Source organism: Odocoileus virginianus, unplaced genomic scaffold (genome assembly GCF_023699985.2).
Source record: "Odocoileus virginianus isolate 20LAN1187 ecotype Illinois unplaced genomic scaffold, Ovbor_1.2 Unplaced_Scaffold_5, whole genome shotgun sequence".
NCBI lineage: Eukaryota > Metazoa > Chordata > Mammalia > Artiodactyla > Cervidae > Odocoileus > Odocoileus virginianus.
The window spans coordinates 1,289,285-1,305,703 of record NW_027224267.1 but is presented as its reverse complement, the minus strand read 5'-3'; the positions used below and the strand labels follow the sequence as shown (position 1 = coordinate 1,305,703).

Sequence of the window (16,419 nt, the reverse complement as noted above, 5' to 3'; positions counted from 1 at the left end):
AGCAGACGGCAAAGTCAGCTGCAGCCTGGCGATGGCTGGAAAAGAAATGTTTTCAACGGAGGTATCTGAAGACATACAAAAGCTATCTTCCAGGGACTTCCCTGGTGGTCCACTGAAGGGGGCGTAAGTTCAATCCCTGGTGGGGGAAGTGAGATCCCATGTGACTTAGAGTGTGGGGGGGGAAAAAAAGTCTTCTAATACCAACAAGGACCAAAAGCTGTCTTTTCTCCATATTAGAAAATAGATAATGGGCCAAATGGAAATGTTCCCTTCAAACTACAGCAGTGTGATGAAACTACTCTCAAATCCTTTGGGTTTTATTAGATAATCAAGCTGAAAAGCCATGAGAAGATAAATTTTTCCTCCAGGATGCAGGGTGTTATAAAACCTCTGACCACCATCCTTGAAACAAGAAAAGACGGGTTTTTGTTTTTGTTTTAAATATTTTCAGGGACTTTGAAGGAGCTCCTGAAATTAAAATAATCATGGCAACACAAAATTCAAAGAAGGGTTTAGAGAAGTTGGAGAAATCTCCCCAATGGGAAAACAAAAAGACAAAGGAATGGGAAAGGAGAAGGACTGAAGGAGATTGAGGATAAAGGACAGGAGTCCACAGACGGAAGAGGTCCACCTGGCTCCCAGCGCAGTGGACGACACATTGTCCACATCTTGGCACGGCCACCGTGACATCTGCAAACATGAGGAACAGCCCTGCAGAATTTACACAGAGCAAGACACAGGTCACAATCAAAGGAATGGCTCTGGGCACCTTGACATTGAAAGTCAACTGAACAGCGTCTATCAAACTCTGCAGGAAAATGATTTCTAACCCAGGATTCTACACTCAGCCAAAATGACCATTACACACGAGAGTAAAACGTTCCAACATTATGTCGTCAGTCGCTCAGTTGTGTCCGGCTCCACGACCCCATGGACTGTAACCCACCGAGCTCCTCTGGCCAAGGGATTCACCAGGCAAGAGTACTGGAGTGGGTTGCCATTTCCTTAGAAGTTCTCAAAAAAAATTATGTCTTAGAAAACTGCTGGTGAACATGCTCAACCAAAACAAGAGAGAAAACTTAAAAAATAAGAAAGCATCTTATTTGGAAGGCAGCTATGCTCACCACTATACCACCAACGCCAAAGCATCTTATTTGGGAAAGAGGTGAAAGAAATCCTCAGGGCAACAGGGAATGTGCAGCAGGCCTGAGAAGCAACCAATTTGGAGAAAATCAGGGCTTCCCTGAGCCTGGGTATTGCTCAACGGAATCTGTCTGCAGTTCAGGTGACAGAGGAGATGCAGGTTCAATCCCTGGGTCAGGAAGATCCCCCAGAGGAGGAAATGGCAACCCACTCCAGAATTCTTGCCTGGGAAATCTCATGGACAGAACAGCCTGGCAGGCTACAGTCCAAAGGGTGGCAGAGTCAGACACAACCAAGTGACTAAACCACCAGAGGTGGGTGACAGGCTCAGAAAAAATTATCCTAATAAAAGGACAGAATAGAATATTCCTTGTTGTGTGTGAACCTACAGAAGGGAGATTTACACTTTGAGGGGCTGTTTTCAGCACAGAAAACTAAGCAAAACATAGCAGAGCAAGTCTCAACTCTAGAAAAAAAGGTAAAAACGATAAAAGAAGGGAACTGTAAGCAAAACAGATGATATATCTCAGCTGTGAATAATGTTCCCAGAATCATAATAGGTCCTGCTGAATATTTAACCAAAACCTTTAATGTAATTATACTGACAGGACAGAGGAAAAAGATGTGGGTGGTGGGAGGAGGGAATAGGTGACCCAAATTTTCTTCTTCCTAAGCAGGAAGTCTCACACAAAATCTGGAAGAAACTGCTAAAACACTGAAAGCAGGAGGCCTCGGGGGACAGGAATCAGGGTGGAGAAGGGTGGGGTAGGTGACTGCTGGGTTTTTGTTCTAAGTCCTGTAGAACTTTTGACTCTTAAAACTATGCGCCTGTGTAACTGTTTAAAATGGGGTATTTCATTTTTAAACAAAATCTGATACTTGACCAGCAAGAATATCAGATTAAGTAGTGTGTTCTTAAACTTTCTGGAATCCAACGCCTTCGAAAAAGAACAGAGTTATAAATCCTCCCCCCAGTAAACATACACACAAAGACACACAACATTTCTGCACAGGGTATCAGGCAGCCAGTAAATTCCTGAAGGCTGAGTTAAAAAGCCTTAGGATTCTAGATTCTGATTTCTTACAGAAGGAAAAAAAATTATAATGAGAAACTATTAAAAACACCTACATGATCCAATTCCAGGAGATAGTGAAGGACAGAAAGCCTGGCGTGCTATAGTCCCTGGGGTCACAAAGAGTCAGACAGGACTTTGTGACTACACAACAACATGAACAAACAAGATAGTGTGGTTGTTTATTCAGCCCCTAAGTCGTGTCTGACTTTGGGACTCCATGAGGTCACGCTTTGTCTTAAATGCTCGTGACCATCACCTGTTGCTTCCTTGACCACAAGACACACCTCACTGCAAACCATCAATGAGAGTGTGAACTGTTTCCTGGGCTTTGCTTCAGTCTTGAAACAGATGCTCTGAAGTTCAGGAATGTGAATCCCCGTTGGGTCGACTCAGCTGTTTTCACTGGAGAAACGGACATGGAATTGTGCACTCTTCACCCCAAGAGGAAAAGTCCTTCACATCCCAAATCCCCCACGTGGCTATTTTTTCCAATAGAGGAATTACTTTAATGACATCTTGGCAAAACTTCTATAATCAGAGCAGCCCATCCATTTAAATACTCCAAAACGCAAAATTTACTCTGTTTCTTTCTCACTGACCTGCTGCTATAAACCCACCATCAGCTCAAGGATGAGTCAGGTGAACTGTCTTGTCATTTAAGAGGAATCTTAATGGTCCTAACAATTTGCTTAAAATACCAATGCCTTTTATTTATTGTGAACTGAGGGCAACAATAACAGTGTCACTGGATGTTGTCATAAATGGATTGGGTAATTGTGGGAGGCAAAATAATGACTCCCCAAGATGACCACGTGCTAATCCCTGGGCTCTGTGATTATGTCACTTTACCTGACAAAAAAGCACTTTGCTACAGACCTCAGACAGGGGTCCCAGATAGATGCCCCGAGGAGCTGGGGACAGCCTCCCAGCTGGCAGCCAGCAAGGAAACAGGGGCCTCAGGCCGACAGGTGGCCTCAACCATATTTGATGGACAATGTGAATGAGCTTGCAAGCTACTGTCCCTCAGATTCTCCAGTAAAGAACACAGCCTTGCAGGCACCTTGTTTTTTGCCTGATGAGACCCAAGTTAGACCTCTAATCTACTGTAGGGTAATAAATCTGTGTTGTTGTAAGCCACTCAGCTTGGGGCAATTTGTTACAGCAGCCGAGGAAAGCCATACAGCCGTATATGTGAAAACACCCAGCAGTGTCTGTCACATCCTCGACATTCAACAAGAGTCAACTGACTTCCTTAAATCAAAAGATAGGGATGGGGGCTTCCCTGGTGGTCCAGTGGTTCAGATTCCACGCTTCCCCTGCAAGGGGCACATGGGTTTGATCCCTGGTGGGGGAACTTAAATCCTACATGCTATACAGCCAAAAAAAATAGCAAAGGAAAGGTCATACTCCATCCAAAACCACAGAGATCACAGACTTGTTCTGATACATGCAGATGTGGGGAATTATAAACTGTCCAGAATGTCTACTCACCGTCCAGGCTTCAGGTAGCTCACTGCCTTTGCTTTAACTTATAAACCTCCCACTGCCTGTCTTACCTGAGGAACTCTCAGCACCGCAGCGGAAAGTAAACGCTGGACTGCGTGCCCTGGCCCCCAGACGTCCGGCAGAGCCCGGGCAGCACCGCCTGCCTGCACTGAGTTGCGCCCAGGCCTGCCTCTCCCGCACTACACGCCTCCAGCTCTTCTCCAGTGAGGCACTGGGTCCCCCCTTCCAGTGTCCACGGGCCGCCCACCCTCAGGCACATCACAGGCCATCTAGGCGCATGTCCGTCAAACTGGGTGACAGTGTCACTTATCACCTGGGTCTACAGTGTCGGGTCTTTGTGGACCAGTGCTGGATTTTATCAGCCCTTGTATTTGCCTCCTGCCAATGCCTGGGGCATCAGAGATACTCAGAGCTGGTGGAGAGGAAGGGAAAGGCAGCCTTGCCTGGTGGGCGGGCGACCCTGCAGTCTCCAAGGTGCCAGGAGAAGAGAAGGCCCGAGGACTCCAGTGGGCTGAGGTCAGCTTCCCCCTGACTCCCGCGGCTCACGCTCCAGGGCATTTCAGACGTGAGCCCACCGGCATTTTTGTCGACCGTGACCTGGCAATGCCTACTGCCTTTCCCAACCTCAAGACAGGTCCCTTAGGAACAGAAATGCCCAGCCATCAGGCTTCATTAAAGGAAGGTTCACAGGAACATGAACCCGAGAGAGACGTAATACAGAGACCGTTAAAGGCTACAGTCTGCATGTTCCGTAGCCTTACTTCCAAAAGAGTAACATTTCTGAAACTTGAATTGGATGTTCCCTCAAAAGGCTGAGATATCAAACAATACTGGCCAATTAAAGATAGAAAACAATCCTACATGAAGTTGCCCAATACCCTTCAAGTTATGGACCATCTGTATATTAAACATTTGGAGTTTAAAAAAAAAAAAAAACCCAGACTCATTACATTCTTAATGAAGCATTATCTTTTAATCTTTGGCAACATATTTTATACCTTACAAAATTCTGTTATATACAGGATTTCATTTTATCCTCAGGACAATCTCTTGAGCTAGGGAGGGAAACTGAAGTTCAAGGAAGTAATTGACCTTAACAAATGCCTTCCTGGGGCCAAGCTTCCTGTGCAAAAGTACTGGAGTAAGTTATCTTGAATATATTATTCATATTACATCCTGTCAACACTCAAAACGGTTTTGATGTAGCCTGTAATAATAGGCACATATATGATAAGATCTTTAAAACGGAAAACAAAGAGGGAAAAGCCATTTGGTAGCTGGTGTGGGATGCAGGCGGGGTGGGGCAGAGCGGGTAACAGCAAAGACTTAGATTTATAGCTTAAGAAAAAAATTTCTCTCTGAACTTCTAGTTCTAAAAAAAGAATACTTAAGATGATTTAGAGAATATCATAAACTAAAAAAGGGGGGAGGTACCATCAGCTCTTTAAGGTGAGGTGAAGTCAGCTCTCTAATGAGGCCCCCAGGGAAGAGCTGGTCAACCCGCTTCTTCCAGTGGAGAACAGGAGGAAGGACAGCCAAAAGCACAGCTCAAACGCTAACTCCTCCATCCCCAGGCAACCTCTTCTCTGAAGGCTCCCTCTTCATTTAATCCATATAAAAACCAGTCCTGCCTGCAGAACAAGTAGTAATGAGCTTTCAGAGAAAATATTAAGACAATCTCAGAAAACCACAAAGAAAACCTATTTGCATTTCTGAAGACGGCTCCCAAAATATGTGTGTGCTTAGTCGCTCAGTCGTGTCCAAATCTGTGTGACCCCACGCACTGTAGCCCGCCAGGCTCCTCTGTCCATGGGATTCTCCAGCAAGAATACTGGAGTGAGTAGCCATTCCCTTCTCCAGGGGATCTTCCCAACCCAAGGATCAAACTCGGGTTTCCCTTATTGCAGACAGATTCTTTACCGTCTGAGCCACCAGGGAACAAGACAAACCACATGGAGTGCATACATATATAAAACAATGCACTTTTTAACATATTATATTAATTAAATGCTGCAAATCAAAATAAAGACAAAAAATGCTACTTAATGTGAAAATATAATTTGGTGGCATCCCTCCTTGACCAAACAACTACCCTCTATGTTTAATCCCTGTAATCACCCAAATAAGAACAGCAGAGAAAACTGTGTTGTGTATCCTTTCAACAACAGACATGTGGCTTTAAAAGAATCAAGCACGTCAAATTCCTACCTTGCCAAACATAATTGGAAGGGAGATTAATATTTTTAAGAACTAATTACTATATTCTTTAGAATTGAAGCTTTATAGCTCATTTAACATGATGCAAATTTGAAACTAATAATTTTAAACTATGCTTTAATCCATTACACAAAGCCACAAACACCCACTCAAGGTACTCCCCACGTTCACTCATCTCATACTCTCCAAATTAAAATCTCCGTTAGAAAAGAGACTCACAGACTTAGAAACTGAACTTATGTTTGCTGGGGGGAAGGGATGGTTAGGGATTTGGGGAAGGTTATGTACACCCTGCTATATTTAAAATGAATAACCAACAAGGACATGAATAACCAACAGCACATGGAACTCTGCTCAATGTTATGTGCCAGCCTGGATGGGAGAGGGGTTTGGGGGAGAATGGATACATGTATATGTATGGCTGAGTCCCTTCACTGTTCACCTGAAACTATCACAACATTGTTAAATCGGCTATACCCCAACACGAAATAAAAATAAAATTTAAAAAATAAAATAAAATCTCTATTAGAGATTGGGGCATAAGAAAGCCTGCAGTTGGCCGACTTCGTATGACACTCAAAAGATCAGCAACATGCTCCTGCCAAGAGTTCTGAACCCAACAACTTCATTAAGGAAAACTTCAAACCAATTTGACAGAGCACAGATGTTGCAAGTAAAATGCAATTATGAAGAATATGCAAGACAGTATCAAGTAGTTGCCAAAGCTTCCATCAGGACAGTGTCTTTCAACTCTGAGACAAAGAATACACCCACAACTAAACTTTGTGGAAACTACAAAACTTTCACTTTAGAACCTACATTTTAAAGGATCTCCATTATTTATACCACTACCACTTGACAGAACTTTCCTCTGCTGTATTTGGTTGGAAGAATTAAAGGTTTAGGGCTGACAAAGTTCTTACCTAGTTTACAACCCTCGAAGGTGAGGAAACTGAAGCCCAGTAGTTTTGCAGGAACAAACAGCGGCTTCATTCCAGAGCCAAACTCAGACCAAATAAATTCAAGTTAAGTACTCCACACTGTGCAACAAACACAGTGATAGCAATTGTTCATCTGAAAGTCCTTAGGAGAGTTGAAGAACTGCAGATTTTAAATCACAGGAAACACTTGGATCCAGGGTGGAGAAAAGGGGCCTCTCCTTCAAACAGACCTCATTCTCTCTGGGTACAGCAGCAAACCACCCTGTCCTTAAAGACCATGGCTCTCAGAGGGCAGGAGGAGAAGATGTCAGGGGAGCCTTCAGAAAGAAGGTGTCACCTAAACTGATACTGTAAGAATGGCCAAACGAAGTTGGAAGCCCTGGACCTGGGTGCACGGGTGGTGGGAGACGGGAGTGAGTGGAGACAAGGCAGAGTGAAAGGCCAGCAGCTAAGTCTGGACTTTATAACAGCGACAGCTGCAGTTATGGCCACATTTCCATCTTGCATTTCTGTTATTTATACCCTGTCCGTTCACAAAGAATTTCCATTTGGATATTAAAGTTACTTGTGTCTATAGCAGTTTTCTCTTAGACCAGGACGCTCTGAAAAGGGAAAAGAGTGACCTGTTAGACACTGCATTCCCCAGGGGAAAAGAATCACTCCCCCTGGAACATAATAGGTGTTTTCATACAAGGGTAAATGAATGACCCACAGCCTCACCCCCTCTATTCCTTGCATAAACCTGACCTCTAACTGTAACTGCCTTGGCCTCATTCCGCGGGTGTGGATTCCCCTCCTTCAAACGCACTCTCCAGCCCGCCAAATTCTTGGGAAAGTTTTCTTCCACTCTCCAGGCGCTGAGAGCTGCAAAGTTAAATCTGGCTTTCCAGACTCTTTTTTTTTTTTTCTTCTTCCCAATCCTAACGGAAGAAATCAAGAAGCGCCGGGCAGAGGGACCAGGCTCCCTCCAATCAGAGCCGGCTCCCGCCGGCCGGCCGAGTCTCGCGCCCCAGCAGGAAACGCCGGCCGCAACCCCGACGCGCGGTCCCCCGGCGGCGCAGCGACAGCCCCGCGCTCCCCGGGGACCGGGCCTGGGAGAGGGGCGGGTTCCGGGGCCAGTGCAGCCGCTTCTGTTCACACGGCAAAGGAGACAATAAATAAAAGAGCGGCTCAGCTGTCCGACTCGAGCCAAATGCTTCTCCCCCACGCACAAGCCCATTACAGCCCGACCGGCGCCGCTCCCCGCGCAGGGACACCCGTCGACACATGGAACCCCCTTAGACACACGCGCGCGCGCACCGTTGTGGGAAAAGGGGAGCTTGTCCCCGGACTGATCACACCCCCCAAAGCCGCGGGGTGGGGGGGGGATCGGGGAGGGGAGGCGTAGGGAAGGGGCACAGCCCCCCAACTCGCAGGGGGGCCAAGACACCGAGCGCACAGGTCCACGCGGAGCCACCCTCGGTGACCCACAAACACTCAGAGCCCCTCACTCTCGGAGTGACCAGAATCCTTACGATCGGCGGCCCACGCAGTCACCCTCGGTGAGACACCGCGAACCAGTCACCCCGTGGAGGTAACGGTGGGGGGAGGGAACAAAGACAGTCTCCCACTCCCAGGATGTCCGGGGTCCCCTCGCGCGAGGGCCCACCCAGAGCTGCCTTCAGGCGACAGCCGCGCGAGCCAGCCACCCTAGGGAGGGAGCGGAGACTGAGGCAGTGTCCCCGCCCTCAGGATGACAAGGACCCCGCGCGGGGGGCATCACCGGCCGATCCCCGAGGAGTCCTGGCGGGCGCGGAGCCCCCTCGGAGCCACCCCGAAGCCGAGACAATACCCGGCGCCCGGACGCGCGGCGGTCGGTTCCGCTCCGCGACCCTGTCCCCGCTTGGCGCTCAGGGCGGCGGCCGACACCTCGGGCAAGCGACCCCGCGGCGCCCCGCTCGGATGTGCCACACCCAGGGGGGATCCCCGTCCGACCCCGGGATTCCTGCCTTCTCGGAGACCCCTGCCGCCTGGGATCCCAGTCCGGCCCCAGCACCCCCGCCCGGTTCTGGGACCCCAATCCGGCCCTGGGACCCCCGCCCGGCCCGGGACCCCTGCCTTTTCGGAGACCCCTGTCTCCTGGGATCCCAGTCCGGGCCCGGGAGCCCCGCCCGACCCCGGGATCCCAGTCCGGCCCCGGGAGCCCCGTCCGACTCGAGACCCCTGCCCTCCTCCCCGTCCGGCCCTGGGAACCCCCGCCCGGCTCTGGGACTCCAGTCCGGCCCTGGGGACCCCTGTCCGGCTCTGGGACCCCAGTCTGGCCCTGGGGACCCCTGTCCGGCTCTGGGACCCCAGTTCGGCCCCGGGACCCCCGCCCGACTCGAGACCCCTGCCCCACCCTGGACCCAGCCCGGCTCTGGGACCCCTGACTCCCGAGGATCCCCCCGACCGCCCGAGACCGCCGCTTGGCCGTGAGACCCTCTCCCAGCCCCGGAGCCCGTGTCCGACCGGGGGGCCCCCCGCCCGGCCCAGCCCCGCCGCCCGCCGCCTCACCTCAGGCCGCCGCCGGGGCAGCGATCGCTCCTAGCCGGAGGCCGCCCTGGCCGATCCAGGAGGAGCCGAGCAGCCGGCAGAGCCGCTGCCGCCGCCGCAACAATGGAGCCCCGGGGCGGGGCCGCCTCGCAGCCGCCTCAGCGGGTCCCAACTCAGGATAGCGCTCCGGCTCCTCAGGAGCAGCGGCCGCCGAAAGGCTGCGACCGGGCTCGGGCTCCGCGCAGGCGCACTCGCCCCGCCCGCAACACGATGCCCCGCCCCTGGCGGCTCCCCGGCGTTCGGGGACCGCCCCCCGGCCAATAGGGAGGGAGCTGGCCCCGGTGGGCGGGGCCTTGGGAAACAAAGGGAGGTGGGGCGGGGCCGCTCCGGGTCGGGGCTGCGGGGGTCCCTGCACCGAGAGCTCCCGGAACCTCGGTCCACCCCGGTCCGATCCGGGACGGCCCGGCGTCAAGTCCACCCGGCCTCCGCTCAGCGAGACCTTGGCCATACCAAACCCGGAACTCAAGTTTATGGAATTGGTTCTCTTTCAGTTCGGCTCAGTCGCTCAGCCGCGTCGTACTCTTTGCGACCCCATGGACTGCAGCTCGCCAGGCCTCCCTGTCCATCACCAACTCCCGGAGCTTGCTCAAAGTCATGTCTATTGAGTCGGTGATGCCATCCAACCATCTCATCCTCTGTCGTCCCCTTCTCCTCCCGCCTTCAATCTTTCCCAGCATCAGGGTCTTTTCCAGTGAGTCAGTTCTTTGCATCATGTGGCCAAAGTGTTGGAGCTTCAGCTTCAGCATCAGTCCTTCCAATGAATATTCAGGACTGATTTCATTTAGTATGGTCCTCTTTACAGAAAGGGAAACTGAGGCCCAAGGAGGGAGACCTCCTGGCCCCCAAGCCATGTGTGCTTAAGTTGCTCAAACATGTCCGACTCTTGCAACCCCATAGACTGGAGCCAGCCAGGCTCCTCTGTCCATGGGGTTCTCCAGGCAAGAATACTGGAGTGGGTTGACATTTCCTTCTCCAGGGGGTCTTCCTGAACCTAGGTCTCCTGCACTGCAGTCAGACTCTTTATCAACTGAGCTACATTTTCAAAGCCCCAAAGACCTGAGGAATGGAGTAGAGGCAAATTCGGCTCTCCTTTAAGGGCCTCCTGCAGACAGGATCAGAGATTTCTGAAGGTCACTTGAAGCCACAAAACTGGTGCTCTGAACAGAGCTCTTTCCCCTTCTTGCCGCAAAGCTTTTGTTCCTACGCTGTTCCCCACCTGAAGCACTCTCCTCGCCCTGCATGGCACCCCGTAAGTCCAAGTACCAGTCATCCATAAAACCTCTGTCCTCACCACCTTTGATCTTGGGTATCCTGGGATGCCAAAGTCCCCGTTTTCCTCTAGATCACTGGCGGCTCCTCCCTGGTAGCTCAGTCAGTAGAGAATCCACCTGCAATGCAGGAGACCCAGGTTCCATTCCTGGGTTGGGAAGATCCGCTGGAGAAAGGGATAGGCTATGCAGTCCAGTATTCTTGGGCTTTCTTTGTGGCTCAGCTGGTAAAGAATCCACCTGCAGTTCGGGAGACCTGGGTTCGATCCCTGGGTTGGGGAGATCCCCTGGAGAAGGAAATGGCAACTCATTCTAGCATTCTTGCCTAGAGAATCTCATGGACAGAGGAGCCAAGACTATAGTCCATGAGGTTGCAAGAGTTGGACACAATTTAGCGACTAAACTCCTACCACCGGAGATCCCTCTGGAGTCTGCACCCCTTCTCTGCCCAACCTCTCCATGCTGGGGTATTAGGGTGGCCCATGGCTCCGGTATAGACTCTCCTATTAGGAAATCTCAGACTCTCCCAGGCCTTCAACCATCCACAGTCGTGTCTGACTCTTTGCGACCCCAGGGACTGCAGCACGCCAAGCTTCCTTGTCCATCACCAGCTCCTGGAGTTTACTCAGACTGATGCCCATGGAGTCAGTGATGCCATACTAATATGTATATATATAATAGATAACTAATAAGTACCTACTCTATAGCACAGGGAACTCTACTGAGTACTCTGTAATAACTTATATGGGGAAAGAAGCTAAAAAAAAAACAAGAATGGATAGATGTATATGTATAACCGAATCACTTTGCTATACAGCAGAAGCTAACATTGTAAATCAACTACACTCTGATAAAGATTTATTTCAAAAAAAAGAACTCATCTTAGACTATAGGGAGAGGTTCTCTGTATAGGCTGTGCTATGAGAGGGCCTCTGGAGAACCCATCTGCAGATGTTTGGATGGTGGTAAGACCTGAGGACTGCCTCCAGCCAACAGCCAGCAAAGAGCTAGGCTCCAGCCAGGCAGTCCCATGGAAATGAATCCTGGCACCAACTGGAAGAAGCTTGGCAGGGACCCTTCCCTGGTCAAGCCTCCAGGGGAGGACACATTCTGGCCGAAGTGTTAAGTGAAGCCTGGTGAGCCCTGAGCTGAGAACCCAACTAAAATGGGCTAAAACTGACCCATAGAAACTGAGTTTAAAAACGTGGGTTACATTAAGCTGCTACATTTGTGATTATTTCTTATGAAACAATAAAAAACAAGTACTAGGTCCCCTCCCCAATACATACATTCATAGCCACCTCTACTTCTTTCTGGCAGTCATGATTCTACTTCATTGTTGACCATCACTCTCTTGCCACTTGCACAAAAACTCCTTGAAGATAGAAACGGAGTGTGTCTTGCTCATTGCTGTGCTTCAAAGCCCGACTCAGTTCTGTTCTAGGCAATGGGCCAAACAAACGCAGACCAATCCACCAGTGGGTTTGCTGGCCCTACTGTCCTTACTAGCCTCCTTTTCCCCAGCCATATTCCATTAGAGACACTCCAATAGTTTACTACCTTGCCCCGTGTCCAAGGTTGTTGTTTTACAACAACAAGCATGATTTTATTTGTTTAACGATTTTATTTATTTTATTATTTAGTTTTGGCTGCACTGAGTCTCATTGGAAAATCACTGAGTCTCTTTGGAAAAGACCCTGATGCTGGGAAAGATTGAAGGCGGGAGGAGAAGGGGACGACAGAGGATGAGATGGTTGGATGGCATCACCGACTCGATGGACATGAGTTTGAATAAGCTCTGGGAGTTGGTGATGGACAGGGAGGTCCTGGCGTGCTGCAGTCCATGGGGTTGCAAAGAGTAGGACACGACTGAGCAACTGAACTGAGTCTTCACTGCTGCAAGGATGTCTCTCTAGTGGCGGCAAGCAGGGGCTATTCTCCAGTTGCAGTGCCCGGGCCCCTCTTTCTGGTGGCTTCTCTTGTGGAACACAGGCTCTAGAACATGAGCTCAGTAATTGTGGCGCATGGGGTTAGATGCTTGGAGGCAGGCGGACTCTTCCTGGACCGTGTCTCCTGCATTGGAAGGCGGGCTCTTTACCACTGGGCCACCAGGGAATCCCTGAGCCAGCAGGCTTTGTAGAAGCTCCTGACCTAGTTTAATACGGTGAAGGGCTATCAAATGGGGTTAGTGACCGCAGACGTCTTCCAGATTCTTCCACTAGTACGTCTCTTAAGGAAGTAAATTTAATTACAGGCTATTTATATCCCAAGGTAAGCTACATTTCCATGGCACTTTTTTTAATCTATTTATTTTAATTGGAGGCTAATTACAGTATTGTATTGGTTTTTGCCATACATTCACATGAATCAGCCATGGGTGTATGTGTGTTCCCCATCCTGAACCCCCCTCCCACCTCCCTCCCCATCCCATCCCTCAGGGTCGTCCCAGTGCACCGGCTTCGACTGCCCTGTTTCCTGCATTGAACCTGGACCGGCGATCCATTTCACATATGGTAATAGATACGTTTCAATGCTATTCTTTCAAATCATCCCACCCTCGCCTTCTCCCACAGAGTCCAAAAATCTGTTCTTTATATCGGTGTCTCGTTTGCTGTCTCACATATAGGGTCATTGTTACTCCATGACACTTTGGACGCAGTCTTCCTGAATTCTGAGACCCAGAAGGAACAAAGGCCCCCTGTGGCAACGAGGCACCAGTGAGGAGTCCAACCCGTGTGAGGATGCGGTGTGAGCTGCCAAGGCTGAAAGCCACAGGGCTTTCACACGAGTCACGTGTTGCTTCCTAACAAATGGCCTGAAGCCTAGTAGTTTGAAACAGCTTACACTGGGATTTCCCTGGCCATTCAGTGGTTAAGACTTTGCTTCCAATGCAAGGGATGTGGGTTTGATCCCTGGTCAGAGAAATAAGATCCCACATGCCAAGTGGCCAAAATATTAAAAAAAAAAAAAAAACAAAAAACTTACATTCCTTATCTCACCGTTTTGGTGGGTGAGCAATCTAGCAGAACTCAGCCAGGCAACTCCGGTTGAAGGTCTCTCACAAAGTTGCAACCAGGCTGTTGGCTGAGGCCATGGCTTGACATGCTGGTTTGACTGGGGCATGGCTTGTTTTCACGTCACTTCAATGGCTTCTCACAGGCCACATTCCTCACGGATGCCAGGCCTGCACAGAGCCACTCACAACACGGCAGCTGACTTGCCCCAGAGCCCCTGAGATGGAAGCCATGCATTTCACCAGCAGTGACAGTCCAGTAGCTCCACTGTGCTCTGCAAGTTAGGAGGTCCAGCCCATAGCCAATGGGAAGGGACCACACAGGGTGGGAACACCAGGAAGCAGGGATCATTGGGGGTCTTCTCAGAGGTTGCCTACCAAGCTGCTGAACACTTACGATTAAAATAAAATCTTAAAAGCAGACATAGAAAACAAACACCATATTCTGGGGAATAGCAATAAGACTTACAGAGAATCCCCTGGTGGTCCAGTGGTTCAGACTCTGTGCTCTCACTGCTGAAGGCATAGATTTGATCCCTGGCTGGGATCCCACAAATCATGTGTCATGTCCAAAAAGTAATAATAATAAAATTAATAAATTTATTTTAAAAAAAAAAAACAGTAAGACTTACAGATAACTACTTACCCAAAATAATGGAAGTCAAAAAACAATGGGATATCAGTCTTATAATGTCGAAAGGAAAAAAAAAAGTTTCAGTCCATCTCCACCCAAAACCCACAACCACTTACATGCACTGTCTTCTGTCTCCTTCATGATCGTGTCACAGTAGGAAAACCCCTTCCCAACTGGTCCTAAGCATGTCATTCTCCCACTCTGCTTGGTGCCTTTGCAAACACTGGTCCATCAAGTTAATGTGGTGGCTTGGTGTTTGGAGAAAGCATACATTTGGGAGTAACAACAACCGTCTCTTGAAACCCAGCTCTGACACCTGTATGACCTTGGCGAGTCTTCGAGTTTCTCAGAACCTCAGAAGCCTCCTTGAAAGGTAATTTTGGTTTTGAAGACTCACTGACCATCAGTGCAGAGGGGGCACTGAGGCAGAGAAGCAAAGAGAGCCAAACTTGGCCTTTACAGGAACATGTGGGCAGCTGCACTTGGGAGCACCTGGAAAAGGGGAGATGAAGACAATCAGAGGGGTGGGGGCAGCCAGGAGGAAAGAGGAAAGGGGCTGTAAGGGGAAAACCATTTGCTGGGGAATGTCTAGAGGCAGTGACCGCCTGGGACGTTTTGAACAGGGGTGTCAGAAGACAGTCCTCTCTGCCCAGCATCTCCACTAACCCAGGCTGCAGAGAGATGCTCATCCCTTGGCCTCTAGCCCCATCCTTCAGTGGAAGTCTAGCCTTGTGTGCACAGCATTGGGGTGAGGGAGGTCTTGGTCCATAAAATGGGGGCTAGTCCCGGTCTATATAAGCTTGGAGTCCAGAGAAGGGGCAGGGACAGAGGGGAAACACCTGTTAAATACCTCCATATTCTCACCACACTGACCACAGAACCTCATACACTTTTGCCCAATACATGGGCTAAACCACTTCAACCATAGATACCAAGTTGTATTTTAGTGCTAAAATAAATTTCAATCACAGGTTGGTACATACATGGATTTCTGACCAGCCAATCTACCAGTGACAAATAAAGGTATGGGTGCCCTTTTCCCCCAAACCCTAAACATATCCCCGTACGTCAGACTGCCTGGTCTCCAGTGTCCTGTATGCCACCAACATCACTCTGATCCTGGGCTGTGATGAATGCGATTGACTGTGAATCCACTCATGCACACATTCATTCAGTATTCATCTTCGGGGGGGTAATAAGCTTCCTTCATAGCTCAGTCGGTAAAGAATCCGCCTGCAATGCAGGAGACCTGGGTTCGATTCCTGGGCCAGGAAGATCCCCTGGAGAAGGAAATGACAACCCACTTCAGTATTCTTGCGGGCAACAGTCCATGGCGTCACAGAAGTCGGACACGAGTTAGCGACTAAACCACAACCACCATATGTAAGTTGTGCATCTTTTTTTTTTTAAGATTTATTTGTTTATTTTTGGCTGTGCTGGGTCTTCATTGCTGCAGCAGGGCTTTTCTCTAGTTGCAGTGAGCAGGGGCTACTCTTTGCTGGGCTACGTGGGCTTCTCACTGTGGTGGGGTCTCGTTGCAGAGCACGGGCTCTGGGCACATGGGCTTCAGCGGTTGCTGCGCGTGGGCTCAGTAGCTGCGTCTCCCGGGCTCTGGAGCACAAGCTCAGCAGTTGTGCTGCACGGACTTAGTTGCCCGCAGCATGTGGGATCTTCCCAGGAACCAGGGATCAAACCCATGTCCCCTGCATTGGCAGGCAGATTCTTATCCACTGTACCACCAGGGAAGTCCCTAAGTTGTCCCATCTTTACACAAGGAAATGATTCACTCAAAAGCTTGTGCCGAAAAGTAGTTTTCCCCTGGGGCTCTTTATCGTGAAATGATCACATAACAGACATCACTCAGTGTTGCTGGATTTGAGCCTTGTGTGGGGGAGTCAAGGAGGGAGGAAGGTGCTGGGCACTGGGGAGTGCTTGGGTTTAGAGCTTGGTAGTCCTGGGCTGGAATCCCAGCACCTCTGCTCAGCAGTCATGTGACTGTAGGTGAGTTACTTAGCTGAGCCAAAGTTTGCTCATTTGTATAATGGGTGCT

The 16,419-nt window shown here is 49.7% G+C and overlaps 1 protein-coding gene and 1 long non-coding RNA gene across 3 annotated transcripts in view; one reads left to right on the top strand and one right to left on the bottom strand.

Annotated features, from left to right (window-relative positions):
- The window catches only part of AFAP1 (actin filament associated protein 1), a 148,714-nt gene extending 139,087 nt beyond the window's left edge, over positions 1-9,627 (bottom strand). Inside the window, exon 1 of one of the 2 annotated variants that reach the window (XM_070462507.1) lies at positions 9,416-9,627. The gene's annotated coding sequence lies outside the window, so the exon portion shown is untranslated. The remainder of the gene's footprint in view (positions 1-9,415) is intronic. The other variant, XM_070462509.1, reaches the window with a different exon arrangement.
- A 2,967-nt stretch (positions 9,628-12,594) lies between these two features.
- LOC139033414 (uncharacterized) lies at positions 12,595-14,261 on the top strand. Its single transcript, XR_011485982.1, has 3 exons — positions 12,595-12,993; positions 13,161-13,235; positions 13,349-14,261. It is a non-coding gene; the product is annotated as an uncharacterized lncRNA (long non-coding RNA).
- Positions 14,262-16,419: the final 2,158 nt, after the last annotated feature.